Here is a 20872-nt window from a genome sequence, read left to right on the forward strand (position 1 = left end):
CTTGGACTCCACGGTCAGATCTGTGTTTGAAGGCGTCTCCTTGCTGGCCCAAATCCCTTCAGTTGGCCAGAGGAATAGCTCCAATCCCGGTTGGCCCCATTGCTGCCTGCCTCTGGAGCGGGCTCAGCATGCCAGGGCGCTTTCCTCTGGCGTACCTGAAAGGGAGCCACTTGCACTATGCCCTCCCCCATCACCAGCCTGCCTAAGAAGCGGCTCACTCACTCCTTTTGGTCAAGGCTCTGATCATTTCCTCCCAGGAGACCCCAGAGCCAGATCTATGTACCTGCTAATACAAGTAAATCAGCTAGACAGCAACAACGCATCACTAACTACAGAGGTAGAATCTTCCGGTCAGAAGGGGAGCACCAAGATGACCATTTAGAACAAAGGGACCTCCACGAAACAAGATCCAGGGGAATTAGGAAAAAACTCCTAGTTCATATTCACAATGAGATTTGAGACGATACTGCATCCACTAAACCAGCCAACCAACCAACAAACCAGGTTTTCACCAAAATAAATGCTCTGAAAATAAACAGTTCTTTGACAAAAATTTAAAACTATAATTGCCAGAGAAAAATCTAGATAATGACAGTGAATAATATGACAACCCCAAATCTGGATTACATTCATGGAGTATATACACAAGAAAGATTGTGAGGAAAGAAAAATACCTTGGAGAACAGATTTAGTAGTCTAATCTAAGAACAATCAGAGTTCTAAATGCAAAAACGGAAGCAGGACAAAAATCAATGAAATAATATAAAACAATTCTTCAAAGCTAGAGAAAGTACCTGCTGAATCTTGAAAATTGAAAATGTTCATCAAATAATGACAGCTTTATTTTTCAAAGCCCATTTCTAATATCAAGAACCATGAAGTGTGTGAGGTTTTATTAGAGGAAAAGAAAATGGAAAGAATGAATGGTAGGAAAAGGAAAAGAATGGTAACTATGAATTATAGATATTCAGAAAATCAGAATGTAATAATATACCAATCATGTACTCTTTTGAATAATTACTTGTGAAGATACTTTAGTTAAATAAAATCTGAATCAGAGTAAAGATTACAGGAAAGGAAAAGATATGATATATAAGAAAGGACACTGCTGCTGCTAAGTCGCTTCAGTCATGTCCGACTCTGTGCGACCCCATAGACAGCAGGCCACCAGGCTCCCCCGTCCCTGGGATTCTCCAGGCAAGAACACTGGAGTGGGTTGCCATTTCCTTCTCCAGTGCATGAAAGTGAAAAGTGAAAGTGAAGTCGCTCAGTCGTGTCTGACGCTAGAGTGACCCCATGGACTGCAGCCCACCAGGCTCCTCCGTCCATGGGATTTTCTAGGCAAAAGTACTGGAGTGGGATGCCATTGCCTTCTCCAAGAAAGGACACTAAGTAGTAAAAATCCAATAAAATTTAGAGTAAAATCTAAATAAATTCTGAGAAATGAAGTGTGATGCAATTAAAAGTAATCTTAAAAAATAAGTCATACAGTAAGAAAATTATTATTACAGTGTCTGGAAAATTGGACAGATTATTCAGTAAAGCCTGGGGAAAGGAAAGAAGAAGGGCAGGAAGAAAAAGTAAAGAACTGCAAAGGGTTCCCATTGGGGTAGAAAGTCCAGAACATTGCTATAATTGCTGTTAGAGTCTGAGAGAGAAATGTGGATTCACATGTCTTTGGTAAAATATAATAGTGACCACCAGTAGAACTAAACTAATATGTAGAACTGCCTGGTCAATAAAGAAAAAAAATTATAAAAACTGGTATAACAAAGGATAAATCAAGAGAGGAGGATAAAGAGTAAATCTTAGAAGTTCTCATCTTTAGAAAAAAATTATAACTGTGTGGTGATGGATGTTAACTGGTCTCTTCACAATACAAATATTAAATTACGTTGTATACCTAAAATTAGTACAATCTTATATGTCAACATTGTTGTTTAGTCGCTCAGTTGTGTCCGACTGTTTGTGATCCCATGGACTGTAGCCCGCAAGGCTCCTCTGTTCATGGAATTCTCCAGGCAAGAATACTGGAGTAGGTATAGCCATGCCCTCCTCCAGGGCATCATCCTGACCAGGGATTGAACCCAGGTCTCCTGCAAGTCTCCTGCATTGCAGGCAGATCATTTACTGCTGAGCCACCAGGGAAGCCCATATGTCAATATACCTCAATTTAAAAAAAAGAAAGAGAGGGAGGAAAAAATCACAGGGGAGGGGCCCTTTTTGCAGTGTTCCCTCGTGGGATCTGCCTTCCACCACGCACTTCCTGGCCTCCCCTCCAGGAGAGTCGTCTGCACCAAAGGACCAAGCACTGGGTGTTAAGAGATATGAACTAATGGCAGACATCACTTCATCCACCTTTTCTTTTTCCTGGGTCCAAGGAGGCCCTGCAGACTCTCGCATGCAAGCTGAGGTCTGTGGGAAAGTGGAAATCCCACCATTCAGACTTGGGCAATGGGGAGTGAAGGCATCTCCCACAGATTATGTCTAAGCCGCATTCTGGGGAGAGGTTTTCCAGAGCGCCACGTTAAGGTACTCATGTAACTAATAGTAAAGTGGGCACCGTTGTTGTCTGCCTGCTGTGGAAAACCAGGGGAACAGAAACTGATTGGCTGGATCAGCTGATATTCTTTGGAGGGGTCTTTGATATAGTACCATGATGCTTATACTGGTAAGACTCCAACAACAAGAATGGCTTGAGCTGCAAATACAGCAGCAACAGAAAATAGACCCTCATACAATTCAGTAGGCGGTGAGAAATGGAATATTTCCTGCCACAGGAGTAAACAAAGGATGTCACAGCCATCAGCAATTGCAGCCACCATGCTTAGTGAGCTAGTGAGCACAAGGGCACCCAGGAAGGAGAAGCGTCCCTGCAGTCCAGCAGCCATCAGACTGCAGCCACTCCCTACACGGGATGCGGGCCCCAGAGAGCTGAGGTGTATATAAAGGAGTGGTTTATTTCAGTGAGCCCCAACTCTTGCATCTTTCATAACTTGGGATATCTGGTTTTCTTTAATTAACAATAATCTTATGATGTTCCAATTACCTGCCCTTTGTTGCAAAACTTACTTCTGTATAACCTGACTCCTCCCCTCACCTCTTCAGAACAGTTATCTCAGGCTTACTTGAGATACTCCCAGGGTTGAAGTCCTAAAAATTCCCACTGAATAAAACATAACTCTCAGCTTTCATTTTGTGAATATTTTGTAAGTCCACAGTGGGCATGTGAGTGCTTTTGAGGAAAGGGAAATGAAACTATAGCATTTTTAAAGTCTCCTGACTTTGACACAGAAATCCCTCTTATTATAATTTACCATTAGGGGAAATACTTGATCATGGATATGTAAGAATTTAAAGATGTTCACGGCAACATTTTCTGTAATCTGAAAACATCCCTGAGGGGAACCCTAAGGCTTCATCAGAGATGGAAGAACTGATAAACAGGTCTATCAGTCAATGGCTGCAGCCAGTACTAACAATGGGGTTGATGTATACATATTAATCTGTAAAGTTATATAAAATGAATCAAGTGAAGGAAGTCCCTTGCAGAGCATTATCTATATTATGATCACATCCGCGTGTGTGCATGTGTATGTGTACATGCTTATCCTTAGAAAGAGGTCAGGCAGGATAGTTTTGATCTCTCTGGTCTCGGGGGAGTGTGAGGCTGTAGGGGATATTCACATTTTTCTTTTTTGCATTTCTCTACTGCTTGATTTTTCCAGGATGAGAATGTTGCCTTCTATTAAAGAAATGACAGTCAATTTAGTGGGAAAGTATTATTTTGGGGGATACATTTGGAAATCTGCAGAATTATTACTTTACACAAGGAGACTCTCAGTGGGTAGTTATTTGGTTTCCTCTGTCACGTTGCTTAATCTTAGCAATATTATAGAGTGGTTTTCCTAGTTGACTTGCACAGAATACTCTGCCCTTTTGGGGGCCACTTTTATGGAATCCAAGAATAAGCCTATAGGCTCACTCTGGTTATTTAGTAATGTTTAAATCTCCCAAGTTACAGGCATTATTTATTATTGTCTGATCATCAACAAAACTATATTAAAAACTATATGTTGATGATCAGATAATAGGCTGTGACAGGAAAGTTTTAAAAAGTGAGACTCTATTGCTTTCAAGAGGTTCAGAAAGCATTATGGACATAATCTCAGAAAAATTTAATAGAGTACTAAAAACTATGTAGAGATAGATGCTATGACCATTTTATGAGTGGAAAACTGAGGTAGTTTGAGCTATGCACACACTGGCAAGATGGAAACGCTAGGAATAGATGTAAAAGCTTTCAATTCTTTTCCAGACCTTCATCCAAAAGTCCCGAACTCCCTTTGATACCATTCTGGTCAAAATTCTTGGTGGTTCTATTTTTCAGTCTGCCAGTAACAATTATGTCCCAAATCAAAGCAGTTACACATCCATAATCATTTCTGGTCAGTAAGGATACCTCATGTGTAACTTGCATTATTTTTTAACCGGCAGCAATGCTTCAGTCACAGAGATTTTGTCTTAGATCATCCACTGGACTATTTCTATTTAGAATATTTTTTGTTTTGTTTAAATAAAAAAAACAAGTACACGTAGGGAGAAGGTTAGAACTTATAATCTTTAAAAATCAAGGTTGAGAAAAGTCTTTCATTAGTTCTCCAGAATTTTTAATAGCTGTTTAATAACCTTTCCTGCAGTTAGATGCCCATTTGCAGCACTTCCCTTTTCTGATCTGTCTTCTGAATCATCAGCAGACCTGACACCGTTAGTAATGATGTGTGCTGAAGGGCAGGTTTCCTCCTAACCACCCCCTCTCCGGGCCGGTCACTCCTACTTAAGGCAACTGACTCAGGCTTCTCCGGGGTTTTTCGCCTAGCAGTTTCTCTCTATATATGGTAATAACACTACACAGATCTGCGCGTGCTTCCAGTTGGAAAACTGGAAGGAGAAGTCACGTGAGCGCAGCTGGAGCCTGCGGTTGGCCTGGCAGCTCCTCCGCAGTGGAAGGTGAGCTGCGACGAGGAAAGCACTTAACCTTTTCGTTACCTGCACTTAACCACTCCTCGCTACCGCCAGGAGCCGCCGGCTTCCGGGGCGCATCCCGGTCCGGGTCCGGGTCCTGGGCCCCCGCTGCTGCTGCTGCGGTTCTTGGAGTCCTTACCCTCCTGCCTGCCGTGACCTCATCGAACCGCGCAGGGCAGTTATCCTCGCTGGGTCACTTTTCATAGCTAATTCCTTATCAGAGTTAGGTGTGAAGTCCACTGTCAGCTGCTTTCCGCTAAGTTGATGAAGTGCAGTTCTATCCTGGAGGAGGAAGGGAAAGTAAATGCCTCCCTTAAACAACTTGGAGTTTCTCACCCCTGGGGCGTCAGGGCTGAGACGGTGGCACAGAGCCTTGGATGATTTTGCTCTGTGACTTTAGGGAACAGTTTCACTGTTATTCATTGTGACCACGGCTTCCATCTGTAGATTCCCACTGTGCCCTTCCCACCGAACTCCCCCAACCCTGCCAGGCAGATATCAACCAGTCAATCAATACATACTGTATTGTAATCAATAGTCTCTCTCTTCAAACTGTTATCAAGACCACGCTCATTATTTGTTCCCTCCACTGTGTCCTTCCTGGGCAAAACCAAACAAAGTCAAACCAAAAACTTCAGGGGGGGGAAAAGTGTACTTAGGTCTCACTAGTCTGAAAATCCTTCTCTCACTTTTTCAGCGCAATGCAGATAGATGTCGCTATAAAAGTCTGTTTTCTTATGTGTGAAGCCACAGCGCTTAGTTTTCCCACCCTTTCATTTATTTGGGATGGGGTGGGGAGAAAGTAGTTATTGTCTTCCATCTAGTGGGCTACTTTGGAATTGCCTCTTGCCACTAGGATCCAGTGGCTAAATTTCATACAAATAGTGTACAGATAAAGAATGATGAATTCTGCACATAAGTCTACTTTCAAGCTTCCGAGTTCCACAGGTTAAAAAAAAATGAGTGTTTTTGGCTGTAGATTTTTTCCCTTTCCTCACTTTACATTGCCATTCCCTTTTGGTCTGCAGAGTGTCTGCTGAAAAATCAACTGATAGCCTTATGGGAGTTCCCTTGTATGTTATTTGTTGCACTTTTCACTTGCTGCTTTTAGTATTCTTTGTTTATATTTAATTTTCATCATTTTGATTACAATGTGTTTTGGCTGTATGCAGCACTGTGCTTTCTGGACTTTGATAACTGTTTCTTTTCCCAGGCTAGGGAGCTTTTCAGCAATTATATCTTCATATTCTCTTGGGCCTGTCCTCCCTGTCTTCTTCTGGTGCCCCTGTAGTGTGAAAAAAAACAACAAAAGAACACAGCAATAAACATTTATTGCAAAACTGGACAGCAGGAGTTTATGTTAAATCGAGATGGAAAGAATCAAGAAAACCCCACTTACAGAACCAAGTGATGAAAGCTGTGGGCAGCGAGAAAAAATTTTCCTTATCAATGAGTCGATTGTACTCATGATACTCTGGAAACAATGGCTTGAAACCACTGTCCAAGAAAGCAGCGCAAACAAAGTGGTCTCAGTCTTTACCGCCACGGAGAACAGGGTATCCTCTACATCCAGCTAGTCATCCATACTTTTCAGTTTTTTCTTTTGTTTCTTTTCTCTCCATTTCTCTCCATTACCACTGCTATGAATGGCTAATAGATAATTTTCCTTATTCTTTTCCATCTTAGCTGCCACCAGCCTGCATATTACTTGCCAGACTAATCTTCCTTAAACTATTGCTTGAAACTCTCCTGGAACTTTCTCTCTCTTCCTAAATACCTCTTCCGTCTGGTTTCACTGCTACTTTAATCTGGTCTCATCCTACCTACACCGTGTCATTCCCTACTCTTGAGCTTTTTGCCCATTGATTCATGCCTCCTTAAATAACTGCTTGCTATTCCTTCCAAGCTTTGACGCAGCCCCTCTCACAAGGAACACCTGTCTTTCCCTCCTTTTGTGCAGCTCATTTGTCCTCACCATTCAGGATCCACCTCAGCTGTGCCTCTCCATGGACACCCTCCTTGCTTGTGAAATCTTAGAGGAATTAGAAGTTGTGTTCTGAAACAGAGTCCTTGTGCAAATTCTGTCCAATGGTTTACTACTGTTTCCTAGGTCTGAGTCCCAGTTCCTCCAAAATCTGTTGTGAATACTCCAGGCCAGATACTCTTCCTCATCCTCATCCCAGCCCCCCTCAGGGTCTACACTTCTGGGAACACCAGGAGCTCTTAGAAACTTCTTGATGGTTTGCTTGAGCCTCAACACAATACTGCAAGGAAGATGCAGCTGGTACAGTTATTCCCATTTCATGAATGAAGATGCTGAGGCCCAGAGCATTTGCAAGATTTGCTCTTGTCAGTGACAGAGCTCGGGCAGGAACGCTGGGGTCTCCTCCGTGTCCAGGGCTCCCCTTGGCGCACCTTGCTGCCCTCGGACCTGCACTAAAAGGTGAAGTCCTGCCTTCAGCCCCTCTTTACTTTCAGATAGATACCTTCATTTTCTTACAGATAACGGACATGGCCTTATGTTGCTGGGAGCTGCCAGGCAAGAGGTCGTAACCAGGGCGTGTAGTTATGCCTCCTGCTTGGCAATTTCAGTTCTTCCTGGGTGGTTATGCCACATTTTCAGCCCACACCCATTTGTCCTGTTTGCAAACCACAAACTGGTTCTCTGGCAGTTACATTTTTCAGCACCGCCTCTGGTTAAGTGACTGATCTGCTTGTTTGAACCTTTAAACAACTGTGACCGTCTCCTGCCCCATCCCACCTGATTAAAGCTATTCTGGGGCACCCAGGCTCACACCAAGCATTTAAGAACAGCTACTACCAGGCTGTCTTACCAGAGTCGTTAGGGAGTCAGGAGGATTTCTAGGCAGTTCCAACTCTGGCCACAGGATGGATTAATTTTCCATCCTGTGTGCATCTCCATTGCCTCGCAGCATGGATACCTCCACTGATGTGTTGGAGCTCGCAGTCCTGGGTCAGGTCCCGAGATGGTGGTTGGCTCAGCAGGAGGACTTGGTAGCAAAGGAAAAATATCATATCTACACGTAGTTGAGCAACTCAGAGAGATAGCGTTGCTGAAGTTTGTCCTATTAAATGTCTAGAAGATAAGTACTAACAAGATTTTTAAGCAATTCTACTGACTCAGAATTATTTCATGTATTCATTGTACAAAAAGCAGTGGCAAGAAAATCTAAATATGCAATCATTACAAGTGACTTTTATAACTGCATGTCTAATGAAATGATCAGAACTTATCTATAAGGGTCATGGAATGCAATATTGTTACCTTTGTTTTATGATGATACTGTTAACATATAAAGAAGATTAGCTTCCAACTAAGCTGTAAAAAACTTTCAGGATACTTGTGGCAAGAAATTTTCAACTATGAATTTGATTCAAAAGTTTCAGTTATACAGATGAATAAGTCCTTAGATTTCTACTTAAAGCACAGAGCCTATAGTTGACAATACTGTTTTGTATACTTGAGATTTTGCTAAGAGGGTAAAGCTTAGGTTACACACACACACACACACAACAATAATAAATAATTAGGGCAGGAGGAAGCTTTCGGTGCTATTGGAGATGTTTCTGTTGTAGATTGTGGTGATAGTTTCATGGGTTAATATTTATCTCCAAACTCATCAAATTGGATACATATTAAACATGTACAAATTTTTGTATGCCAATCATACATCAATATAGTGTTTTTCTAAAAGAATTCTAGCAGACTGGGAACTTGCTGTACAATGTAGAGAGGCAGCATACCTGTGAGGATCTCAGAACTATTACTACTGAAAACTGCCCATATAGCAATGATGTTAACTTTTACAGAAAGTAAATCATAGTTTACTTGCTTGTTTGAACCTTTAAACAACTTTGCTGTCCTGGCACACCAGCTATTCTGATCCCTATTTTGCAGGCTTAGAAAGTCAAATGGCTTCCAACTCTTACCTGCCTCATACTGTGGTGGGGGTGGGGGTGAGGGGCTTCAACCTGAAGCCCTGCCATGTGACTTCACATCCATTAACTATCCAGACCTCAGTCAGTTAAGATACGATATAACATGATATAATATTGACTAATCATCCCTTAGAATACGTTTGCCCACACTATTATTTTTCCAGTCTTATGGAAATTTGGATGTTCCCTGAGCAAATTTCTAATGTGGCACCTTGGAGAAAAAAAATTGCTTAAAAATACCTTGTACCTTAAATTGCATTGTGTGGGGGTCACCTAGATTGTATGATTCTTCCTATCACTTCCCACAAAGCTTAATGAAGATGACAGAGGGCTGAGATCACACCCATGATGTTTGACCCTTTTATTGGCTAAGAGCATCTGCAAAGCCACTAGCTAAGTGCTTTGGATCAGAACCCCTAAGGCCCAGAATATCTAATCAATCAACCTCAGATATAGTCTTCACAAAACAATAAACCCAAGATGAGAGGTTGGAAAACACACCAGACACCATTACTTATCTTTGATTCTTCTCAGATTTATCAGACCCTCTATTCCTTAAGCCCTGGATGCAAACCACATCTTTTCTACTTAATGTGACAGATTTGAACTGATAGATCGTGTTGGCATCCCATGATATATTGGAGCATCAGATTTCCTGCTGACAAAATCCTGGGGAGGTTTGTAGGACCAGGTCGACTCAGTAGAAAATTCTGTATTGACTTTCTATGTCCAAGATTCTAGTTTCTGATTTCTTGAGTGCCTAGGGAAGGTTATTGCTGTTGGAAATGAAAGCTTGATTGATTAGAACAGAGATGTGCCTTTTAAAAGAATTGAATTGCCAGCCTTAAAGGATCAAATTCAACTCTCAAGAGGGAGGCTGCCCTTATAACTCTTTTTTTTTTTTCTCCCTAGGCAGTTGTGATTCTTTGTCTCCCCACCACCTCCCCATACCTTGAAATAGCAAATTGTGGACTACCTTACTGTGTGAAGAGTCTTGGGTAAACTGGCCTTCAGACCTACGTCTGGAGATCATAATCTGTTGGTAGAAAGCTGGAAAAACCCACATATTAGAGGCAAAGCAAGACATGTTTTCTCACTTCAAATGAAGTCTGCAAAAGGCGCTCTTAGTGGGAGTGGATATTCAGTGAGAAAAGTTAGAGATTGAAGAATCACTTAGCAATGGCCTTTCAGGTTGGGCAGCCACTTCTAACTGTGGCTTCCTTCTGGTTAGACTCGGGATCCTTGTGTCTGCTTGGTGTGCATGCTCTCTTCCCTCATACAGGGTGTATGTTCTCTTCCCTCTCATGAAGCAGGCACTGTGCCACTGGTCTGGACCGTGGCTCCAAGGCAAAAATGAAACCTGATTGCCGGGGACCAGCCCCGGCTGATCCAGGGTATTCGAAGGAGAGACGGCATAGGCGAGGGTCAGGGAACAACTGCTTAATTACACTTTAATTAAGGATACAAAGAGTAATAGAATAAGGATAGCTCAGTGAGGAAATTCAGTGGAGAAAAGCGGCTGAAATAAGGATAGCTCAGTAGGAAAATTCAGTGGAGAAAAAAAGCTGAGTGGCTTGGTTTACGCGGAAAATCAATATAACCCATGACACCAGGTTAGCTCTGACGACGGAGGCCGCAGGCGCCCTCTCGAATAGCGGAAGGTGCCCCACCTTAGACACCTTCTCGAGTGGGTCTTAGAAGCCCAGGCAAATAAATGGTCGCAGAGGACATCCGCGCTCCAGATGGACACTCAGCTGGAAGTTAAAGGGAAAAATGACATGGGGAGACCAAGCGTTGGTGAGCAAGGCCCGCACTTTATTTTCCAAAGTAGTTTTTATACCTAAAGTTGTGCATAGAGGATAATGGGGGAAGGGGTGGAGTCATGCAAGGACAGCAGTTCCTGGTCCTAATCGAAGCCAGGCTTTCAAACTTATCATATGCAAAAGTTCAGGTGATTGACATCATCTTCTTGCCCGGAGGCCTGTTAACATTTTAAGAAACTTATTTTTCTCTAAAGGTGATTATTCCAAAGTCAGGCACCAGCCTTCCAAAAAGCATTAGACAAAGCTGCATTTTACATTTCTATACACCCATTATATCAATCAATACACTGCCAAGGACACAGTAGGTAAGGAGTATGGAGACTTAGCAGCAAACTGGCTCAACAAGTGAAAAAACCCTTCACCAATACAATTTCTAATTAATCTTTTAACTACTCAAAGGAATCTGTGTTTAGGCAGTTTAGAACATCTCCTGCCTCTCACAGTTGGGAGGCTCTGAACAATCACATGTGGCCGGAAAAACCCATTCAGGCAGGCTAGAGGATTTCCAAAGGAGTTTGTAGGTTGAAACACTGTCACATCCAAGAATTATTAACTGGAGCTGTAAGCTAACTCTTTTTTCAGAGAGAGGTAGTGGGGGACAGCCCCCTGTAAAGTCAGAGGTGTAGGTGAAAGCACAAAGCAGAAAGTAGGCAGACTCTGGCTTGGGGGGTAGATGCTCGAGAATTTCCAGGGGGACTCCTGAGGCTCGATCCCGCCTTTGCGTATGCCGAGCCTCCTTCCTCATGACCTTTGTCATGGGCGGAGTTCCTCACGCTGGCTCCCGGCAGTGATAGAATTCCGGTTGAGCTATTCCAGATCCTCACTCAATATGCAATATGCACTCAATATGCAATATGCCGGCTCCCGGCACCTGATCTCTCAGTGGGACAAGGGAGCAGACTGAACAGTCAACTCGCTCAGAGGTGTTGTAGGTAGGGAATTATTCTGAGTCAAACCATCTCCCTTTCCCAAGCTTTTATAAACTGACACTTGCATAACACGATCAACCTATCAGTAACACCATCTTTGCCTTTTGTAAATTACTTTATTTTTTGTGCATTTGTTAAAACCACATAATGTTCATTCATATACAGTTTAAGATATTTTCCTATGACTGGGCGTTCCCTGGTGGTCCAGTGGTTAGGGCTTTCAATACCATGGCCCAGGCTTGATACCTGGTCAGGGAACCAAAATCCTAAAAGCCTCAGGGCAGGGTTGGAAAAACAAACAAAATGTAAATTTTTTCCTATGAAAAGAAAGATGTTCTGTTTTTTAATGAGAAAACATAAAATTCACCATGAAAACCATTTAAAAGTAAACAATTCTGTAGTTTTCAGTAATTTACACTTTTGTACAGCTATCATACTAACTCTAGACCATTTCCAGGAGACCCCAAAAGAAAACCCACATGTGCCAGCCCAATGTGCCATCTACCTCCATCTACATTTGGTAGATCAAAGGTTGTAAATTACTTAATTTATATGGCTTTGGTGAGGTAGAACATGCCCACGTGCAGGAGTTGGGAAGTATTCAGAAGAGTACGTGGTGACGAGTTACTCTTCTTGCCTTCATCCCCTCCTGACCCAGTGTCCCTCTCTGGTGACATGTTTTTACCCATTTCTTTATCCTTCTAGAGATAGTTAACGCTTATACTCATAAACACAAATCCACAGCTTTCTATGTGATATGAGCATATGATATTTCATGCATAACTCTATTTACATAACTACTTTCATTTTTAGTCAATTTGATCCCAGGAAGGTCCATGTAAGTCAACAGCCATACCCATAACTTACTTCTCAAGAAATGCCTCCTAAGGTACTTTGATCTCATTAAGATTCAGATGACTGCACCTTCACTCTTTCCCCAGAGACATTTTGTCAATGAAAATAAATTACTAGGGCCATGTAAGTCTAATCAGTAGACTCAACAATGGGTGTGTTGGATCTATGCCCAATCTTTGCCTTAATTTAAGACTTTTTTTTTCTGCCTGTAAGAACTGAGAGCTTCCATTTTCAACCCTAAAAGTTCTGGAATTTCTGAACGTTGGCAGCTCTGCTGGACTCATCCTGGCTGTGCTCCATGTGTCTCTTCATTCCAGAACCAGACTGAAGAAGTAGCCACCACATGAGACTTGATGGTCTCAGAGTGCGGGCAAAACATAAGGGCCGATGGGAAGACGCAGCGCTTCTAAAAACCTCTGCTCAGGTGACGCCAATGGCTCCTCTGCTTCTGGACCATCTTGGCCAGTTGAGTGGCCAAGCTCCAGTCAGTAGGATGAGGAGGTCTACAGGGAGAACTGGAAGAGCAGGGAAGGAAACGGAAGTTGTGAGCCAATGATACAATCTCCATGCCTCATGAGGTCAGAATGTTGCAGCTCTCGCCATAGAGGAGGACACTGAGGCACAGATAGGCTGAGTGCCTGGTGCAAGGTCCCAGGGCTCCTTAGTGGAAGAGCCAAGATGTGATCCTAAGGGGTCTGACTTCGGGAGGCTGAATCATTCTCCAGATGCCTCCTCTGGGAGCGCTCATATTTGTGAACTACCTGTACCATCTTGTCTAAATTGTCAGCAGGCTTTAATAAAAACAATTTTAGTAGATGACTCAAATATGGCAGTAATAAAACTTTGTAAAATGGTGTTATGGATTTCCTCCAGAAATAATTCATTAAATTGATGCCAGTTGTAACTTGTGAGATCATAAAGCTCAATGCAGGGGTATTGAAAACATGGAGGTAATCCGGTCACAGTGTGTTCAATAACCCCTCGGCCTCCTCTCTGAATTGCTTTGCTACATGTTCACTCAGAACCAAAGAATATAAAAACTCAAGGTATCAAATCGTGAAAAGAGTTTAAATTCATGGATCTTATACCCAGATAAGGAAATCTTTTAGGACAAATCCTAAAAGATTTGTGATCATCAACCTGAGTGACTGGATTCAACGGGAATCCAGCCCTTGTTAAACAACATGGGCAGGAAAACGGTGATTAAAGCCACATGTTACAAGCCCGTCACAGGCAGGGCTTAGAATTCCAAATACGGCCTCCTCATCATCCTTGACCCTTCATCCTTTTTATCGCTCCCTTTTCTTCAGAACTGGCTCAGGTTTGTCTGATAAAAGAATTGCATTTAGTCTTATCTCCCGAGAGGTGTGGAGCTTTGCACTATTAGAGGGTATAGCTCCCTAACACTCCCTAAATAAATAACTGTATATACAGATGAAATCAAATTAAAATGAAGTCAATTGTGGCCTTGAGGCAAGAGTCATAAAACACAAGAAACACCATGAATGACATATATGGGATGGCAGAAGTGAGGGGAGAGGTGGTTGGGTTTTATGGAGCTGATTCTGTGCTGGGCTTTGTGGAGGTGGACAACCAGGGCTGGAAGGATGAAGGAAGCTGCACACACATACTGTCAATGAGTGAGAGTCAGAGAGAATCTGGTGCAATGGCCATGCTGGGGAAGTCCTTCTGGAGAAAAGCAGGTGGGTGCCATTAGTATTTGTCCACACATTGGCCTGGTCCATCTGTGCAAACAGCTACTTTTGCCCTCAGAACATCCTCACCCAGTGAATTGGTAGAATCAGTAGAACCACTAATTGATGATCTTTGATGCTCAGTAGCTTAATGGCATAGAATGTTTACATTTCAAACAAGCCGATTGGGAATGTAGTAGATAGCCTTCCACGTGGTGATTCTGGGACCCACAATCCTTCCATCTAGCAAGCCTGCCATCTTTTTAGTCTCAGAGTTCTCCACTTGAAGTTTCTAAGAGTAATGTCTATTGCATTTGCCCACGTTTCATTAGCCAGGATGGTCACGGGGTTCTATCTAATTGTATGGGAGCTGTCCTGGGCACCTAACGGGAAAATGAGAAGGTTTAAAGAACATGTCACCAGACCTGTGGAGGCAAAACTCCTATAGGTAAGAATCAAGTGATGTCTAATCCATGAAGAAAAACCCCTCTGATAATTCAAGGGGTTCTCTATTCTTCACCAAAAGGCGTTCAGAGTCCTTGGCACCTGGCAGTGAGCCCTGAGCAGTGGAACACTAGCCTTCCTTTCTAGGCTCACGTCTTACTGCTCCCTGTCCAGCCCCCACCTCCCTACCCCGTGCACTTCACCCTCGCCGGAGCAGACTACTGGCTAGTCTTTGAAAGAGCCACATATCTTCACACCTTTGGGTCTTTGCAGATGTTGTTTCCTGTGTGAAACACCCACTCCTCCACCACAAGAGCCAGCCTAGACACCTCTACTCTGTGAGCCCTTCCTTGGTCTCCCTTCCCCAGGCAAATTAATTGCCACATTCCACATGCTCCCACAACTTCCTGTATCGTATTTTATTATAACTTACAACACTGCATCACACTCAGGTGTTGTTCAGTTGCTAAGTTGTGTCCAACTCTTTGCAATCCCATGGACTGCTGCACGCCAGTCTCTTCTGTCCTTCACTATTTCCCAGAGTTTGCTCAAATTCGTGTCCATTGAGTCAATGATGCCATCCAACCATCTCATCCTCTGCCACCCTCTTCTCCTCCTGCCCTCAATCTTTCCAAGCATCACAGTCTTTTCCAGTGAGTTGGCTCTTCGCTTTAGGTGGCCAAAGTATTGGAGCTTCAGCTTCAGCAGCAGTCCCTCCAATGAATATTCAGGGTTGATTTCCTAAAGGATTGACTGGTTTGATCTCCTTGTAGTCCAAGGGACTCTCAAGAGTCTTTTCCAGCCAAATATTTCCCCGCATTTTACAGTAGGTCTGTAGTCTCTCCCCCTGAACTGTCCAATGTGGGGAAAGAAACCTGTGTGAGATGTACCCCTGGAGTCCTGAAGCATATCAGTGTCTAACTGAAGAGCTTCTTATGGAATATGTCAAGAATCAAACAGAAACTTGGGATACAGTAAAGAGACTGAGTTTTATTTTAAGAAAAGTTGTAAGCTTTTTGGAAATGTATGCTAGATGCGTTGTTCATCCCTGGGGGAAGAGAAAAGCTAAAAGAAAGCATAGGCATACATTTCAGAGGCCAAGATAATTGTAATATTGTGTTCTTTGGAGCCACAGTGCTGGTTCAGGCACATGGTCTAGTTGCCAAGTTGTGTCCAGCTCTTGGAATGCCAGGGACTGTAGCCCACCTGGCTCCTCTGTCCATGAGATTCTCCAGGCAAGAATACTGGAGTGGGTTGCCATTTCCTTCTCCAGGTTCAGGTACATGGAAGAGGATAAAACCAAGCTCAGTGAGAATCTCTGATAAAAACGCAGCCATGACACAGTTGCATGGAGGAAACCTAAAGTTTTCAGAGAAATGCAGAAAAGAAACATGCTTATATTAACATTTCATTGCTTGGTCCTGATAAGGGGAGCCCTTCCATGGGGTACATGTGAAGCTCAGAGCTGAGCCCTGCTAGGGTACTTTGAATCCTTCTGTCCTCATAAATGAGCTTGAACTTCCACCTTAACAAAATCAACACAGACAGCTACCCTTCAAAAGGAACTTCTCCATGACCAGAATGGGCTGCGAGATGAAGAGGCATTTATGACTCTAGGCTTAGAAACTTTCAGGGTGAGATGAGTTTACCTCTTATTCAGAGTTTCTACGTCCTGTGCTTCTCATTTCATGTGCTGGTGTCCACACAAGCTTACAACCTCTCTCCTTGTCCCTCTCCTGGCTCTGATTCCCCCCGGCTGCGGGCCAGACTTTCTAAGACAAACTTTCCTAGCTGTCAATGCCATGCCTATTGCTCCCAGTCCTGTTAAAAATAGATGCTGTTCTGCTGCTTCAATCTTCAAAGAATAAGAGACGAGGTCATTTTCTGCCTGGAGAGTAGATCCAGGCTAAGTGATTGGCACCAGTGCATTCAATTGCCAAGGAAACAGGTGTTCAAATGACTTGTCCCATCCCATTAAATATCTTTTTCATACATTGATCCAGAGTCATGTTTTCATGCTCATGACTGAATAGGCAGCCTTGTGATTTGTCAGCTACATCCATTTCCCACCCCCAGCCCCCAGCAACAGTTTCTCTTCAGTTTTTGCCAAGATTGTCTTGTCTCCATAAGTTTCTGTCCAAGTTGAGTGACAGAAGGGTGATCTTATGGTATTAAACAGCGAACAGCAACAAGCACGTAATTTAACAGGACTTGCAGGCATGGCTAATGGGGTTCCCCCTAACTGCTTTTCCTGTGTTTTCTGACAATGGCTTAAAGTTACTAAAACCTAAAGTTTCAGAAATGACTCCTCAGCGAAACTGGGCCCAAGGCAGGGGGATGTAGAGAAAGAAAGAGAATTTAAAAATGAAAGTACAGAACACTAGACATAAGGAACGTATCAATTAAATTTCTTTCAAAGTCTTTTTAAAAGTCTTTCAGTTATCATGTAGCATATTAAATACAAGAGGTGTGGAAACCACAAAATATGTTTATACCTGAACAGCCGAGTTCTTCACAAATACCCCAGTACAACACCAGGATCAGGAAGGCAGCTTCAGCTTTCAGCCCCTAAACTGGGCAAATGATTACAGCAGTTCAGAGTGGCAAGTGAGGCCGATTTTTAGAGATTTTGGGGGTCCTAATTCCAACTTTAACTTTGAGCCTTTCCCTGACTCTGAACAAATGACTTTATTTCTTGAGACCTTGGTTTCTTCATCTGCAAATTGAGGAGACTGAGTTAGATGATTTCCAAGGTCTTCTGGTTCTAATGTTCTGTTCATGCCATTTTCTAGTATTGTATCATCTATATTGTATCATCTGGAAATTCCATAGTGCTCCTGCCCCTGACTTACATCAAAAACAAAACAAAACAAAAAAATGGCAACAATGGTGAAATTAATTCCTTGTTGATTTGTCTTAGTATTCTCAGTTCTGTAAGAGTCTTTGTGAAGGTGTATGTATATGCATCTGTCTGGGGTATGTGTTTGTGTAGGACGTTATATTCAGATTTGAAAGCCTTGAAGTAACCAGGTAAAGCCACTGTGTTAAGCAGACTAAAACCCAGAGTACCAGCCACAGAAAAACATAGCGTTTTGCTTTCTCTCTTTTACTTTTTATTTTCTTCAAGCTACCCCTCCCCTTCTCTTATTTCTCTTTCAGAATCGGGGAGGAGTCCTGCGTAACAGGCCTCTAGCACTGAGAATCCACTGATGCCTTTAAGGATGGCCTTGGCCTTCCCAGGATGGTTAGGGGTAGTTAACAGCCCCAGACTGGAGATGAGGCTTACCTGTACCGGGGGCATCTAATGATTGTACCAAAACTGTGAGGGAGACTGGAATTCTCAGGCCAGTGGGCTTTTTAAAACTTCAGAAGTATCCTTAGCAAGATTCTTTAATGCAGCCACCACACTTCAGGGCTTTGGAAGTATTCTGATGTTAGCTATCTAAAATGCAAAAAAAAAAAAAATCAGTTTTCCTTTGAACATATGCTTTGGCAAAGTTTAGTCTTCCTCAACCTGGTTATTTGAACCTAGATGTGCTATAAATTGCCCTACATGCATGTTTCAAATAACAGATGTTATTTTTCTTTAGGCTTACTTTTATTAAAAAAAAAAAGACAATTTAAAACATTCAAAACAGGAATTAAAAAAAAAAAAACAAAATTACCTGGTACAGATTCAGTTTAATGGCCCCAAATTATTTATTTATATTCTAGAATAAGATAGTTGGTCCACTGACCTTTAGTTGATTTTGTTTTGGTGGTGGGGGGCCATGCACCCAGTCTGTGGAATCCTAGTTCCCAGACCAGGGATTGAATCTGTGCCCCCTGCAATGGAAACAGGCCCAACCTCTGGACTGCCAGGGAACTCCCTTCCGCTTAGTTTTCTGCGTGTATCCAGCAGGGTGCTGTTAAGAACTGTGACACTTGTCCAGAGCACATGCTGGTGCTGCAAATGAGAGCTGGCTGGGGACCTGGCACAGGGCTCATCAGGAGTCTACTAGCTTGAGGTACTGAGGGCTCCTGGAAGCAAACCCAGCCTTGGGGAAGAGGCAACCAGCTCCACAGACTTAATCCAGTAACAAAGCCTGACTTACCAGTTGGAACAGGGAATTCTGCATCTGTCACTCTGTTTTTTCTTGGCTGCTTTCCCATAAACTCATATCCCATGACAAATGTTTCCCTAAATAAAGACTGTTTTCCTAAAAGCTCTCCTGAGATATTGGGGCACAGGGAATAGGACTCGGGGGTCCCAGTGCAATGAGATGATGGTCAGTGGACATGACAACCTCCAGAGAGGGCAGACATGATGCGGATGAGGGCATGACAGTGCCCACAGCAGAGGCAGCGAGGTCTGTGGAAACGCTTCATGGAGGCATCGTGGGAACTCACAGAGGAGGATGAGGCACGGGGTGCTCAGCAGAGAGAAATATTAATGAACCCTGTAGGCACACCTGGAGGGCCTCAGGAGTAGCTGGCGAGAGGGGACATGGAGTAGGGGAGCAGATGAGGCTAAGAAGCAGCAAAAAACCAGTGACAAGAGGACGAGATTTTGGTTTGCCCTCCTGGAACTTATTTCCAATAATTACTGGATTATTTCCCAATAATCTGTTGGGAAAGACAAGATAGTCAAACCCGAGAAACTAGGAAATGGTAAGAAGAAGATGTGTTCAAGCACCACTGTGATATTAGTCTGTGTGCCTTCATCACCGTGGGTTCTGACCTGGCCTTAAAGAGTGAGTGGGAAGTGAGCAGGTAGAGAGCCTTTGAGAAGTGCTGAGAACAGCAGGCAGCTAACAAAGTCTTCTTACAAGTGCGTGGGGCCCTTTTTGTGTGCCTGGAGCATGCTAGAAATTGTCTGCGCTGTGTGGTTAATCCTCACAGTGAGTAAGGAAGGTGTTATTCCGCAGAACTGAGAAAGGAAGGCTCAGCTAGATTAAGTGACGGGCCCAAGTTCAGAGTTAGTGAGCGGAGGGCTGACTCAAGGGAGATCACAGGCTGTCTGTTCCCGAAGGACCTCAGGAGCGGGAAAGTGGTATTGCAGGTAGGAAGACTTGAGTGCCAAGCCAAGGGGTTTGCGTGCACGTCTGCAGGTAAGTGGAGCTCAGTGGTGCTGTTTCTGGAGAAGACAACCACAATATTCATTGTGAGTGGGCTAATTAACCAGGAAGAAAGATGGGAAGAGCAGAGTCATAAAAGCGGTCCGGCCTGCTAGTAGGGGCAGTTAGTGGTCTGAGCCTTGTGAAATCAAGGAGGATGGCGAGCTGAACAATTGAGAGGAAGAAACTGCCGGCCTCTCTGGCTTGCTCTTAATGAGGACCAGGAAGCCTATCGGGAAATGCTGCCTCCAGTTCGGTGGGCCAGGTTCTGGCAAAGCTGGGCCAGGGGCCAGGACTCCCTAACCTCACCAAACTGGAATTGAAATCCAGGCTCAGAAACAGATTGTGGGAATGGGCTCAGAGTGGGCATGGGGCAGGATCAGAAAGGCGGTGGTTTAGGTCTCTCTGGGATCCTAGAAACCTTGATGAGTCCAATCAAGGGTGTGGGCAAAACAAGAGATTCTGTGGGCCGGAACCTGGGTACCAAAAACTGTAAGAAGCACAGAACTGAGATGAGGTCAGGAATTTCATTTGTCTTTCCTCCAAGCAAGGAAACCAAGAGACACAATTGGCAACTAGCCTCTTAAGGTCGCAGCTGTAACTGAGCTGTGTGTTAGAGCAGTCTCAGTCTTTGAAAGTGGTTAGCTCTGTCTTAAATGCCTAGTATTCCCCAGCTGGAATAGCCAGTAAGTTTTAATGCCCTGATTCTCATCCTGGATTAATGTGTGTGTGTGTGTGTGTGTGTGTTCGTAAAATTGTCTAATGTTAAAATGTATCATTAATTTATTTTCCAGTGTCTAGGTTAGAATATAACTATGTGATATATATCAAATGAATTTCATGGCTACAGTCCAAATGTAACAAATGAATCATTTAAAACTGTTCGCATATTGGTGATGCCAAATTTTTCATTTTCTCCCTTTTTATAAATGCATCATATCTCGGCTCGAGATCAATCTATTAACCTTGAAAACATTTTGAGCTGGAATGAAGGTTAGCAGTGAACTTTGCGAACTTCCATGTGATATTAGTCATATTTAGCAATT

The 20872-nt window shown here is 43.2% G+C and overlaps 2 long non-coding RNA genes across 2 annotated transcripts in view; one reads left to right on the forward strand and one right to left on the reverse strand.

The window, feature by feature from the left end:
• Positions 1–12427: 12427 nt before the first annotated feature.
• Positions 12428–20872, reverse strand: part of LOC112578850 — a 128258-nt gene continuing 119813 nt past the window's right edge. Inside the window, exons 3-4 of the long non-coding RNA XR_006544648.2 lie at positions 18017–18172; positions 12428–13107 (exon numbers count right to left, since the gene is read on the reverse strand). This is a non-coding gene — a long non-coding RNA (uncharacterized LOC112578850). The remainder of the gene's footprint in view (positions 13108–18016; positions 18173–20872) is intronic.
• Positions 18217–20872, forward strand: part of LOC112578851 — a 59044-nt gene continuing 56388 nt past the window's right edge. Inside the window, exon 1 of the long non-coding RNA XR_003103295.3 lies at positions 18217–19820. This is a non-coding gene — a long non-coding RNA (uncharacterized LOC112578851). The remainder of the gene's footprint in view (positions 19821–20872) is intronic.

Source organism: Bubalus bubalis, chromosome 14 (assembly GCF_019923935.1).
Source record: "Bubalus bubalis isolate 160015118507 breed Murrah chromosome 14, NDDB_SH_1, whole genome shotgun sequence".
NCBI lineage: Eukaryota > Metazoa > Chordata > Mammalia > Artiodactyla > Bovidae > Bubalus > Bubalus bubalis.